Below are 14,834 nucleotides of genomic sequence, written 5' to 3'. Positions count from 1 at the left end.
TCTGAGTATTCATCTATGTTAGTGTTTAATGGGTCTAATAGGTTGCTTTGGCCTTTCCCAGTAATATCTTCCCTTGCAGTCTGTGGTCCAGGCTTCTAAAACCATCCCAGGTTAACAAGAACTACAATCTAGAGGAGAGCTGCCATAACAGGTGTGACTGATGAGATCAGACCTGCAAGGTTACTCAGGTTTGTTTGTATCAAGACAAGCAGGGAAGCCGCCTGGACGTCAAAGTAGTTAGAGCTGGGCGAGTGTCCTCACCCACATCGGCTTCACAACTCTGCATCATCTACTGAGTAAGACTCAGAGCATCAGAGATTAGAAGGTCTACAAAGAGCTGAACCAGACTTCCTGTATAAAGGTTTTAGTTCCACAGATCGACAGTGTCAGCACAACTAAAACGTGGAGACTGACCTCAGAGTTTCAATTTGATGTTGTGGATTCTCCAGAAGAACACACAGCTGCTTCACTCCTGAATCCTGAAGCTTGTGGGAGCTCAGCTCCACCTCTCTGGGATACGAAGGGTTGAGCTTCAGCACTGCTTCCAGATAATCACAGCTGATCTCTGACAAATCACAGCTCTCCAATCTGTATAGAGAATGAAAGATGTAAGTTTATTAGACAAAGAGCTTGAAATCATTCAGTGTTTCATCATCTGTTCAGAGCTGAAGAAGGTTCAGAATGTAGAAGTTTAGAAAATGGAAACTCCAAACAGCTGAAGCCAACAGGAAGCAGCTTCAAACAAACACAACAAGAGAAAAAACTCTGAATGTTTCACATTAAAGTCGTACATTTCTAACAAGAGTGTTTTAAAGACAGCGTCACTGATGATCATCTTCTGCCCAGTAAAACTTTGGGTTTCCTCATGTGAGTGTTAATGATGCACAAAGACTGTGAGTGCAAAGAGGGAGCGAGGAGGATGACAGAGAGATGGTACAGGAGCATCAAGAACCCGGCGAGGAAATGAGCAGAAGGACTTTGGAGCCTGTTGGATTGAAGCTTTCACAGAGACGTGTTTGACTGGACACCACCAGGACAGACTTTTAATCCCAGGATTTGGATGAGCTTTCTGTCTTTATGGTCACAAATGATGCTGTAACTCTGTGACTGTCCTGGAACTGTCAGCAGTGTGGTTACGTCCTTTTGACCTGAGTTTCCACAGCTCTTATAACAGCAGTGTACATTCAGACTGAGACACGCTTCAGTCTGTATGGACCTGTTTCTGTAGCTGCCACCATCATTCTACGGTCGTGTCCAAATTCATGGGCTGCATCCTCCCGAGGACCCGGCCTTTGCGGTCGACGTGGGCTGGGTCCTCAGAAGGTCGGGTAGGCTGGAAATAAACGGCTGGGGAAATTGGACGGTCTAGCCTTCTGATTAGCGTCACCGCTGTCTCGGTGGAGTTTAATAAACTCAGCCGTCTGCTCCTTGCTATCTAAAATATAACAGGACACTGGCGTAAATTCTCGACCGTCTCATACTTCTGTTTAATCAGTTTTCTGTTTGACGTTTAGTCAGCTCTGTAAAGACCAAGGAGGAACCCACCTGGGGGATTAATAAAGTTTTATTTTATCTAATCTAATCTAATAACTTTAATCTCAGCCAAACCGATTTACTCACGAACAAACAAAACACTGAAAAAAGCCAAACAATAACATTTTGAGGTTGTCTAAGTGACTTATATATCACGTTTAACCTGAGTAGCAAAAGTCCGCGGTGATCTGAAAATGATGTGCCGGGAGTTGTGCCGTTCTCGGCGGCTTCAGTGACCCTCGAGCTCCCGGCGAGCTATCGAGCTGGTGGGTAGCAGACGTCTCCGAAAACGTCGAAGCACTTTTGCAAATATGCGGTATCTTGATAAACCGAGCAGATATTTGATGTTTACACAGCTACTTTCTCGCCTGAAAATATGTTAAAAGTTTATTTTGTGACCGAAAAAGATTAGTATGAGTCATTTTAAAACTTAGTAGCGGCCGCCATTGTTGGAAACTGGAGTTTGGCTGGGCCGCGCTATGAATTCTGGGATATGGTAGGCCACGAAGGACACACCCGACCCATCCTTCAAATTCGGGGAAAAGGAGGACGCATTTGTTAGCTGCATTCGGAGGAGTCTACGAATTTGGACAGCCTTCGACGTGTCGCTGTGACGTAATCGGTCTACAAATGCGGCCTCAGGAGGATGCAGCCCATGAATTTGGACACGACCTACATGTTTGTACATCAGCTTATCAAATACTGTCTGCTGTCTTCATTTATTACTCTTCACCTGCTTCACTGTCACTGTGTGGGCGGAGCTGTCTGAGCCCTGCCCACACAGACACAGCTCCTCTCTGGAGCAAAACTTCTGCTTCATCTCCGCCTCTTTTCTTCATCCTCCACCTCTCTTTTCTCTTCTTCGGTGTTCTGCAGCCACAGAGCCTCACAGCCATTAGCACGCCCATACCTGAGCAGCTAGCATTACCCAGCATGCCGTGCAGCAGTGTCAGTTTGTAAATGTGCAAGAATTCCTGCTCCAAACTGTTTCACAGAGTGCTGTGTGCCGTGACCTTTGACCTGCTAAAGGCAGTCAGCTGTGGATTATTCATTGTTGTGTCTGATACTTAGAACTGTGAGGAAGAAGCTACACAGTTAATCAGGGTCCCCTCTCTCTGAATCAGGAAAGGTGGGCAGGCCGCGTGTGGGCCGCGGGCCATACGTTGAGTATCACTGTTTGAAATGTGAACATTGTTCTGCTGCAGTCAATGGACTAAACCAGAGAAGAAGAAAACAGACTTTACCATGAAGATCCTCAGTGTGGATCAGTATAATATCAGCCTGATGTCTGCAGTTTAGTGTCAGCACAACTTTCACATCATATTCATCTCAGCACAACTAAAACATGCTGACTGACCTCAGAGTTTCAAATCGACATCGTGGATTCTCCCGAAAATCACACAGATGCTTCACTCCTGAACCCTTCAGGTTGCTGTAGGTTCCACTCAGGTCCACCTCTGTGGGATACGAGGGGTTGGACTTCAGTGCTGCTGCCAGATAATCAAGGCCAATATCTGACAAACCACAGCTCTTCAATCTGTATAGAGAATGAAAGATGTAAGTTTATTAGACAAAGTGCTTGAAATCATTCAGTGTTTCATCATCTGTTCAGAGCTGAAGAAGGTTCAGAATGTAGAAGTTTAGAAAATGGAAACTCCAAACAGCTGAAGCCAACAGGAAGCAGCTTCAAACAAACACAACAAGAGAAAAAACTCTGAATGTTTCACATTAAAGTCGTACATTTCTCATAAAAACAGGACAAAGACTTGAAAAAGTCGTGTTTTTCCTTCCAGGAACCACATGGCTTCACTTTTAAAGGTGAAGTGTGACAGAAATGGACATATTTGAAGTCCAACACCTTTTTCCAGTCACATTATTAAAGCAGACAAACTACAAGCTCATTTTCATTCCAACAAGTCATCTTCTGACCTGGACTAACAACACTGGTCTCTATGTGCAGCTGGCTGTGAGACCAGTGCTCAGGGAGCGTCTACAAAGTGCAACACTGAAAGAACATCACACACTCATTTGCTTCCAGCACTTTCACACAAACATCTACTGTCATCATTCATGTTTCTGCTCCTCTGGATTCACACGGAGCCTCTGCTCATGCCGTTGCCATGGTGAATCATAGTATGTGGCTCCATAACTCAGACTGAGCATGCTCAGAGCTGATTGGCCTGACTCTGATCAGCTGATCTAGAAGAGGAAACTCTGCTATATGTACATTATTACATCTACACCTGAATCACAACACTCACACAAATATATCAACTGTGTTTAATATTTTGGCATGTAGATCATTTATGTGCTTCAGCTCTTCTTACATTTTACCACCAACATGTTTCAAAAGGAGCAGCTTTTACTTTGAAGGCCAGCTGTCTGTGTTTCCTGTTTTCATTGTTGGATAATGAAATAAGTCGATGCTTCAGTGCTTTGAATTGTTACACAAAGCAAAGTTTCTCGTTGTTCAGGCAGAATCGAGCGTTGAAGAATGAATTCACACGTCAATAAACATTTTCAAGCAGGACAATGAAAGCAGGAAATACCCCAAACTGCCATTTCTCATTCTACAACTTCAACAACTGCACATGAATTATACTTCATACACAGACCCACAGTCTCTGATTGCTCTGAAATCTCACTGACAGCCAATAGAAATAAAGAAAAGTCCAGACTGACAGTCTCTGTGGGGTTAGGCAGTGAACTGCTCACGCTGCGTTCAAGTGCATCACAAACTATTGGAATTGGATCCAACTTTGTGAAGCAGATTTCTTCTCAGCTGCTGTTTTGAACATTTCCTCATGAACTGTATTAAACTCTGTAAATGAACTGAGAACTATTTCTACATTTGAAACTATGGATTCATTTTCCCGTTCACTTCTGTACGTTAGTGTATAAATGAATGTTAGACTGGGCTCCATGGAAACACTTGGACTGGTCTCAGCTGCCTTCTTTCTGTAGTCCTTTCTCTTCTCCAGCTTCTGTTTGAAATCCTCTCACAGAGCCTGAAACCTGCTTTGCTGTCATGTGTGGGCCTGTGTTCCTCTGCTTTAACACAAACCTCACCACAGCAGCTGTGTGGGTCGTCTCTGTAGCAGCCCGATCAGCTTCTGATACATGAACATCATCACAGCTCCTAACTTCACCTTTATTAGCTTTGACATTCATGTCTTTCTTTTCTCTGTCTGTTTCCACACAAGCTCAAAGTCTCTGCAGCCTGTTTTTATCTGCTATCATCAGATCTCCAACAGCCTCATTCACATCCCTCACACACTCTACAGCCTCACCAGTACTGACTTCATCTTCACTGACTGATGGAGCACAACATGAACCTGTGGAGGCTGAAAAGCTGTCCTGACAAACATCTCCCCGTCACCACTCCTCTTCTGTCAGCCTTTAAATGAACCCTGCTCAAGTCTGTCACTTCTATTTGGAGCCAAGAGGAAAAACTGTTGTTCAGTCGTTTGGAAAGACACAACATTTCTGAAAGCACTCAAACTTCTTCACATTTGTCTTCAGACACATCCTGAACATTTAGGAACTAAAGAACGTTTCAAATATCAAAGATCAGAAATATAGAAAAACAACAACAGCTGCAGTCAGTGAACTCACCTCAGAGTCTCCAGTCGACAGTTTGGACTCTCCAGTCCAGCACACAGAAGCTTCACTGCTGAATCCTGCAGCTTGTTGTTACTCATCTCCAGCTCTGTCAGATGGGAGGGGATGGACTTCAGAGCCGAGGCCACAACTTCACAGTGAGTCCCTGAGAGTCCACAGTCAGCCAGTCTGTGATCATAGAAAATACAAAATGTGTTATTATAAAAGCAGAAAGTCTGCATTATAAACACAGACTGAATGTATATGAAGACAAAACAGAGTGAGGTCATAATCTGATGAACATCTGCTCTTCACATCTGTGCTTCAGCTCCTCTTACTGTGTTTGACATGACACAACGATTGAGTCTCTCTCAGACCTGCAAACTTTTAATGAGAATCTTTGTTTGGCTTTAATCTGCAGATGAAGGAGGAAGATGGTGTCACATTTAGGCTTCCATAACGTCCACAGTCTGTCAGTGAGATCTGATCCAGAGTCAGAGTGAAGACACACATGTGGACTGTTTCCTGTCTTGAATCCAGAACATTTTGAATGAGCTCAGCTCAGTGAAGAGTTCCAGCTGGAAAGACGATCTCTGTTTGCTACCTGCTGCTGTCAGGTACGACTGTTCACGTCCACACTCAGGAAAAATCTGCTGACTGTCACCAAACGGAGCAGAAATCTCATCACTGGACAATAATGATGAATGAACTCAGAGCTGCTGATATCACATCTGATTTCAGGGGAACTAAACACAGAAATGATTGGCTCATTTTAGCTTTCTGTGCCATTAGTCTGCAGGTTTATCACTAGTTGGCAGAAACAGACTTGTATTAATGTTCAGCGCTTCAGTGTTTATGACTCCAGATCCAGGTGACAGCAAGTCAAAATGATGTTACCTGTCTGTGTCCAGCAGCAGCCTTTGAATATTGTTATAAACTCACATGGATCAGTTTGTCTTTGATTGGTTTGTAAAGTTCAAATTCATTTATATTCATCAACTCTAAATGAAAAATGTTTTTCTTCTTCTATGTTTATTATTAGAGTAACAAATTCTTATAGTTTCCTGTTGTTGAGAATTTCAGTGTAAAACCACTCGGACCTGTGCATCACTGCACACTGTGAAAGTATTACTGCAGTTTAATCTATAATCCTAATCAGTGTGTTTACTGGACTGTAGTCAGACCTCCGTTATACCAAAGGAAACACTGAACGTCTTCAAAGTCACAATAAATTTATAATAAATGCTAATAAATACTGGAGTGTTAGAAAAGATGCTTCCAGCGTGTTTGTCTTTGATAGGGTTTATTCTGTTCGTCTACAGTCTGACCACTTGGGGGCGCTTTTGTCTCTTTTGCTCTGAGCCTTGGGTTTATTCAAACTGATTTTAATAAACTATTTTCTGCAAGTTGAAGCTTCATCTCCATCTCCAGTGGTTGTTGCATATTTTATGACTATATTAGTAACAGTCAGAGAGTTTAGATTAAATTAGATCTTCACGTTTGATTTTTGACACAACATAAATGGTGAGCCAGTGTCAGAGGAAGTGACAGCATCCACCGAGGACCGGGGGGAGTGGGAGGACTGGGGGACCAGGCCAACAAAAAGGTGATCACTGATACAGGTCAGCAAACATTTGCTCATTTGGTGTCTTAGAGCAGAATCCGCCCAGCTTTGTCGTCCATGGTTGCTCTTTCAAAGGAATCTAGTAACATATTATTTTACTTAATGATCTACTGACACCACTGACTATGCAGGACAACCCCACGTTTGGAGCCAGTGCACATGTGCAGTTCAATTCCTGGGCAGGTTCTGAAGATGGCCGAGCTGTCGAGGACAAAGTTACTAATGTGAAGCTAATGTGGTTAATCAAGATCTTCATAACTATGTGGAGCACAGTGTGCTTTCATCGTGGAGAAATCACACTGAAGAACTCGGCACACATTTTGGGGGCCTTTCTGTTTGTTGCTACAATCTGCAAATTTCATTAAAAGTTTAATAAACTATCATCTGGTCTTTATTTTTAGTTAGCACATACCTTAAAAACTCTAAGCTGTAAGATAATGATAGTTATATAACAGCAGATGCATGCTGGTGCAATAAGCTGTATGTTTTATTTTTGATCTGATTAGTCAAATAATCACAAAAATAATCGTTTGTGGCAGCCCTAGTGTGACCTCAAATAAGAAATGATTGCAGTTTATGACTGAGTAACTAAACTATCACCAACTGATAATATTAATGATCACATCTGGACTCACCGAGCCTTTCTGAAGTTCCTCACAGCTGGAATCAGTCTCAGTCGTCCCTCCTTTGTTGTGTTGTACTTCTTCAGGTCCAACTCATCCAGAACCTCCTCTGACATCTGCAGCATGAAGGCCAGAGCTGAGCAGTGGATCTCAGAGAGTTTCTTTGATTTGTTCTCTGACTTCAGGAACTCTTGGATCTCCTGAGATAATAAGATGTCGTTCATCTCCATCAGACAGTGGAAGATGTTGATGCTTCTGTCAGGAGAGGATTTTGTCTTCCTTCCTTTTAGATTCTTGATGACTCTCTGGATGGTTTCTGGACTGTTCTCTGTCTGACCCAGCAGACCTCCTAAGAGTCTCTGGTTGGACTCCAGACAGAGGCCATGAAGGAAGCGAACAAACAGGTCCAGACGACCATTTTTACTCCTGAAGGATTTTGTTAGTGTTTCCATCAAAAAATCATCCAGAGATGACTCTTTGTATTTTTTTCCCAGGAAGTTCTTCAGCACCTCTGACTTCCTGTTGGTGAAACAGTGGAACATGTAGACTGCAGCCAGAAACTCCTGGATGCTCAGATGAACAAAGCAGTAGACTGGTTTCTGGAAGATCACACACTCTCTTTTGAAGATCTCTGTACAAACTCCTGAGTACACCGAGGCCTCTGTCACATCCAGACCACACTGCTCCAGGTCTTCTTGGTAGAACATGATGTTTCCTTTCTCCAGATGTTCAAACGCCAGCCTCCCCAGCTTCAGAAGAACTTCCCTGTCAGCCTCCGTCAGCTCCTGTGGACTCGTCTCATGTCCCTCGTGGTACTTGTTCTTCTTCCTCTTTGTCTGAACCAGCAGGAAGTGTGAGTACATGTCAGTCAGGGTCTTGGGCAGCTCTCCTCTCTGCTCTGTAGTCAACATGTGCTCCAGAACTGTAGCAGTGATCCAGCAGAAGACTGGGATTCTACACATGATGTGGAGGCTCCTGGATGTCTTCATGTGGGAGATGATTCTGCTGGACAGCTCTTCATCACTGAATCTCCTCCTGAAGTACTCCTCCTTCTGGGCGTCAGTGAATCCTCGTACTTCTGTTAGCCTGTCAACACATGTAGGAGGGATCTGATTGGCCGCTGCAGGTCGGGAAGTTATCCAGACGAGAGCCGAGGGAAGCAGATTCCCCTGGATGAGGTTTGTCAGCAGCTGGCTGACTGATGACTTCTGTGTGACATCAGACAGCAGCTTCCTGTTGGTGAAATCCAATGAAAGTCTGCTTTCATCCAGGCCGTCAAAGATGAACAAAAGCTGAGAGACAGCCAGCTTCTCTGCTGTGACCTTCTGTAATGTTGGATGGAAAACATGGAGCAGCTCCAGAAGACTGTACTGCTCCTCTCTGATCAGGTTCAGCTCCCTGAATGAAAGCAGAACCACCACACTGACATGTTGGTTCTCCAAGCCCTCTGCCCAGTCCAGAGTGAACTTCTGCACTGAGAAGGTTTTTCCAACACCAGCCACGCCGTTGGTCAGAACCACTCTGATGGGTCTCTGTTGGTCAGGTAAGGCTTTAAAGATGTCCTGGCACCTGATTGGAGTGTCATGGAGGGCGTCCATCTTGGAAGCTGTCTCCAGCTGCCTCACCTCATGTTGGCTATGAACCTCTTCACTCTGTCCCTCTGTGATGTAGAGCTCAGTGTAGATCCTGTTGAGGAGGGTTCTACTTCCTGTTTCATCACTTCCTTCAGTCACACGTTCACATCTCCTCCTCAGACTGATCTTATGTTCATCTAAAACCTCCTGCAGACCAACATCTGCTGAAAGAAAGAAAAACAGAAAGAAAACTCTTCAATGTCTGAACAACAAGAAGTCCAGTTTTCAGAAATGAGTCCATCAGCAGACAGATGTTCAGTCTTACTTTGTACACAGCTGCTCTGACTGGCTGTCTGCAGTCCAGCTCTGCTTCTGGATCTTTCTCCACACTGGGGACAGGACCAGTCTCCTGATGAAGCAGACTGGTCCCAGTATGAGGAGATGCACTGTCTGCAGAACCAGTGTCCACAGCTGGTAGAGACTGGATCCTTCAGGACGTCCTGACACAAAGCACAGCAGGACAGCTGCTCCTCCTCACAGACACCACTCCTCTTCCTCTTCCTCCCTCTGTGAACACATTTCTTTATCACTAAAATCATTGACTGTCAGTGACAAACATCCAGATTTGATGACACTGTGCAGAAGCTCTGATGGTCACAGAGAAAAGTCAAAGTGGAGAAACTTGTGTTTGAGTTCAGAATCCAAGTTTCCTTTGCTGTTCCTGCCTGTCTTATTAAACACAGAGTGATCAGCCTACAAACTCCACAGTTAAAGCCTTCATCACAGAGCTGATTATGTCCTTCACTGGATGTACTGGAAGTTTGGGATCCATCACTCTGAACTGACCTTTGACCTCCTCTAAAAACTGTGGTGGAGCAGCGGTGTCACATTCAGAGCTTTCAGCTTTATTTTGAAAGAGTTCAGTCATCAGGAAGTGAACTTCTTGGTTCTGATTTCCTTTCTATTGTTTTACAGAAGTGAAGAAGAAGAACTAAAAGCTTTGAAATGATCTGAGTGATATTTTTGAACATTGCCACCAAATTGAGTTCAGCCTCCAGCAGTAACTTTGTTTCATGATGCCTCCCTGATGATGTGATGTTTGATTACAAACCTGTTTATGTGTTAGACATTAATCACATGAACACAGGCAGAAAAAAGAAGCCAATGAAACAAATGACAGAAACGTGTTCATTCACTGCCATGATCCATATTTTATATGTACAGATGTTTGTAAAGAACACGTGTGCAGCGCTTTGTTCTGAGTATCTGCTGTCAGCACACAGTGCAGCAATAACTACAACCACACGTTTCTGTAGATCCTGAACATCAGCCTGGAGGAATCTGACCTCAGGTCTGCACACAGAGGAGCTTCACCTCTGGGATGATGCTGGCTTCAGCTCCTTCTACAATCAGGCAGAAGCTTCTGCACCATCAGGACACAAACAGAGAGGAGCTTCTATCCTCAGACCATCCAAGTCCTAAATCAGAACATGCTCCCCTCATAGCATCACCATCAGGGTTTAAACAGGACCTTACATCATGTTCTTGTCTCACTGTCATATTTCAGATCATACCTGATTCATTATGACGTCACACGCTGCTACACTGATCCTGCTGCTTCATTACTGCTGATATTACTCTGCTCACTCTGTTCAGTTACTCTGTTTACATCACTTTGCTCATTTGCTTTGTTCTGCTTGCACTGCTCTGTCAGTACATGCTGTGCTAATGTGGCACAAAGCACTTTAACATTACATCTGCACAATGTTTCATTATTTCATTTAATGATTGTTTATAATGTTTTGTCCAGTCACAGGAGCAGCTCAGCACATTTCACTGTGTTGTACGTGTATGACGATGCCTGTGACAAATAAACAGCCTCGGACTCTTCAATCTTCTGCATTTCTTTGGAGATCAGCTCAGTGGCCTGTTGAGACCATCTTTCTATTTCTGATGACTCAGTTCAGATTATTATCCTGATACTTTCTTTTAAAATGTGATGAAATCATTTATCTGATGTTCTGACACAAATACACCAAAACGATCCCAAACAGCACAAACCACCACGTTACACACAGTGTAATAAAAATACAGGCAACTACAAATAAAAACACTTTAAAATATAAACTAAAATTACAAAGTGGTCACAGAATTTCAAACACCCGTAAATGAGTCAGCAGCTCTCTTACATGGTCAGCTGAGCTCCATGATTGAAGAACATTGTTGCTGCAGGTTCATCACTGAACTGTGGAGGAAGTATTCCTTTGGACCAGTCACTCCTCACAGACACACAGCTGGATGCTGGAGACTGTGACCTCTGACCTCTGCAAACACAAACACATCACATGAATTACTGATTAATCTCTGTTTAAAATCTTTTAAGCAGCTGCAAACACACAAACTGGATGATGTGATGGTTTCTGTCAGTAATAGTTGTCTCAGATTAGAGTACAGACGGCTGCAGAGACGTTCACAGCAACAGAGCAGAAATCATTACCTTGGATTGCATCACTACTACGATTGATACTAGCATTATCGTACCCGGACCACCATTAGGAATCATTTATGATGTCACTGGTAGAACACATTTATAGAAACAACCTTTGAACTCTGAGTCAGCAGCTCTCTTACATGGTCAGCTGAGCTCCATGATTGAAGAACATTGTTGCTGCAGGTTCATGACTGAAATGTGGAGGATATTCTTTGGACCAGTCACTCCTCACAGACACACAGCTGGATGCTGGAGACTGTGACCTCTGACCTCTGCAAACACAACCACATTGCATTCATTTCACATCAATTAGTACACCACAAAAGGCATGCAAGAAACACAGTATGAAGGCAAACTTCTGGCTTCAATAACATTCAACAGGTCAGGTGGAAACTTTTCTCAGATTTGATTCATGTTTTTATAGAACGATCCAGCTAAAAAAAATATACCATTAGGTCAGGGGTCAGCAACCTTCAGGACCCAAAGAGCCATTTGGAGCCAGTTTCCACGCAAAAGAAAACACTGGGAGCCACAAATACTTTTTGACGTCTAGAATGAAGATAACACTGTATATACTGTTTTTTACCTTTATGCTTTGTGTGAACAACTAAGGTGTGTTGCTTATGAAATCCATGAAGTGCTACAGAGAAAATTACATGTTATTTATGTAATGAACACATTTGAACTCTTAAAGAAATATAACCAAAGGAAAGACACCCAGCTGAACTAAAATGATGTAGCAAACAAAAGCTGCTGTGAGCCGCCACCCTTACATCTCCTTTGGGCTTTTGGAGCCTTGACCTGACTTTTAAAAAATAATTGGAAAAAAAGCTCTATGCTGCTGAAAGATGAAAAATAGATATTTGCAAAATTCTGCCTAAATATGTATTTTACCTGCTTAATGTGTGTGGCGGGGCGTGGTCTGCAGCGCCGCTGCAGGGGAGGCGGACGCACCTGAGCGGCACCCGCAATCACGCCTCGCCGCCTTAACGTCTGTGCTGTTGTGTTGGTGTGTGTCGGGCTGTGAGCTGCAAAGCTACAGCCGGCTGTGTGCGTACAGCAACCGTGTGTGAAAAGTGGTCAATAAAGAGAAGCTGAAAAGCGTGTTCATGCAAACATCGTCGGGTCTGCCGTGATATGTTTACAACGGGACTTCTGCTCCTGAACCTCTGCGCACAGCGTCTGCAGGTCGGGGCTGTACGAAGTCACTTTCATCTTTACAGGACTGTAAGCTGTCGTCTGTGAGGCGTGAGCGGTGTTTGTTTTTAACATAGTTCACGGTGGAGAACAGCTGCTGACATAATGTGGATCCGAAGATCCATAATTGGCCTACCTGGGGCTGAAAGTCTCGATAAATGCACGGCGTTTCGGCGGGTACACCGGCTTCCGCGAGTGTGACGCTTATTTGAGCGATGAAAAAATAATAAAATATAATTTTATTTTTATATTTCAATATCACAATAATCTTCCAATTTAGAACTACAAGTTAAAAAAGAACATAAATAAAATACACTTCAGCTAAATACTTCTAATTTATTTTCCCAAACCACGAGGAGCCGCACTGTAAGGACTAAAGAGCCGCAGGTTGCCGACCCCTGCATTAGTGTTAGTCAATGTTGCAACTGAACTGAAAAACAAAAGATTTTGGTCAGGTCCAAAGAAACAAAGTCACTATTAATACAACACAACCCCCCCAAAAAGAGCCATGTAGACCCCGGGCTCTATGGGTCTTGTGCTCGGAGCTTGTTCCTGTGCTGCCATGATTAGTGCCTCTGTGCTGTCTTTCAGTCCAGCTTTGTTCAGCCACTGGTAGGATTTCTGGATGTCAGCCACTTCCTCTGCCTGCTGGTGGTGCAAACTGTGTTGTTCTGAGTTTCATTGGACGTCTTTGTCCAAAGCACCAGACAAAGGGCAAAGTAGATGCATTTGCATCAGCAGGAAAATACACCCCAAACTAGCATCATCATTATACAACTTTAACAACTGCCACTAAATGATACTTCATACACAGACCAGTGTTAGGTTAAGTTATGATGTCACTGGCAGAACATTTATAGAAACAACCTTTGAACTCTGAGTCAGCAGCTCTCTTACATGGTCAGCTGAGCTCCATGATTGAAGAACATTGTTGCTGCAGGTTCATGACTGAAGTTTAGAGGTCTGTCTCTGGACCAGTCACTCCTCACAGACACACAGCTGGATGCTGGAGACTGTGACCTCTGACCTCTGCAAACACAAACATCAATAACTGATCAGTTCTCTCTGACAGCCATATGATCAGCTGATCCCTCTGTGATATTGTGTCTGCCTCATAACGCTGACAGGTCAGCCAATCATCAGCCAGTTTTTCTGTCTCTGAATGAACTCAGTTTGTTCTCAGCTCTTCTCTCTGATTCTGCTGCACTGACTTCACTTAAACTTACAGAGTTCAGATCTTAGCAAGAAAACAAGTCAATAAAAATCAAACTCAGATCAAACAGTTTGAACCAATCACAGATCAATGATTCTGTCATGGTTATGTTGAAATGACTAATAAAGTTAGTAGTGTTCTTACATTATTGCTGCAGGTCCATGACTGTAAGGTGGAGGTGTTTGTGTAACCCCGTCACTCCTCACAGACACACAGCTGGATGCTGCTCCGTCCTCTTCCTCCATCTTCTTGATGTCAGGGTGGAGTTAGTCTGAGAGGTAAACACACACACTCAGAGGTGCTGTTGTACTGGAAGCATCACACTGACGGCTTTCTAATGTTGGAGCTTTGGCCCTAAAGTCCAAACCAGTTATTTTAGAGGCTCAAAGTCTTTAAAAAAACACCAAAACCATCACATTATTTAATAAGTACATGATCAGGTGGATGAAGGAACTCAGTGTGTTTGGGATCATCATCATGGTGAGGAGCCCACATGTTACGGCTCCTTTGGAGAGAAGCTGAGGATCACTGCAGGAAGTGAGCTCATGAAACCAAACTGCTGTTTGTGAGCAGCATGACTCTGTTATTGGACCTGCTCTGTGTTCTACATATGATCAATACTTCAAATATCTGTAAACATCTCATCTTGTATTTGTTGCACTTGGTCACATCTGTCTTTAAAAATAGATTTTTAATGTCACTGAGAGTTCTTTTCTACCTTTATTGATTTATTTTGGAATAAATTAAATATAAAGGCGCCAAAAACTGCCTGCAGCTTCTGCTCTGTGACAGGAAACTACTGTCAGGCTCAAAATGACTTCAGATTATTCATCACAGAGTGTTTATAGATCACAGGACACGTTACAGTTTCACTGTTAATGTTTTAGTTTAAAAGAATGACGTGATAAGATCTTACTGTGAATCTGCGCGCTCATTGGCTAATACCCTGAGACTGACAGGTGGTTATCCAATCAGCGTG

General features: G+C 43.4%; 1 pseudogene across 1 annotated transcript; it reads right to left on the bottom strand.

Annotated features, from left to right (window-relative positions):
* Window positions 1-5,135: 5,135 nt before the first annotated feature.
* On the bottom strand, window positions 5,136-14,237 carry LOC146682017 (NLR family CARD domain-containing protein 3-like; annotated as a pseudogene). The gene is made up of 4 exons (XR_014917956.1): window positions 14,000-14,237; window positions 9,280-9,521; window positions 7,393-9,178; window positions 5,136-5,322 (listed from the first exon to the last, which is right to left on the bottom strand). The product of XR_014917956.1 is annotated as an NLR family CARD domain-containing protein 3-like (transcript).
* Window positions 14,238-14,834: the final 597 nt, after the last annotated feature.

Source organism: Copadichromis virginalis, linkage group LG23 (assembly GCF_057382275.1).
Source record: "Copadichromis virginalis isolate Kocher_CV1m ecotype Utaka linkage group LG23, C_Virginalis_male_GT1.1, whole genome shotgun sequence".
NCBI lineage: Eukaryota > Metazoa > Chordata > Actinopteri > Cichliformes > Cichlidae > Copadichromis > Copadichromis virginalis.
Note: the sequence above shows the minus strand (reverse complement) of the source record. Positions and strands in the feature narration are given on the sequence as shown.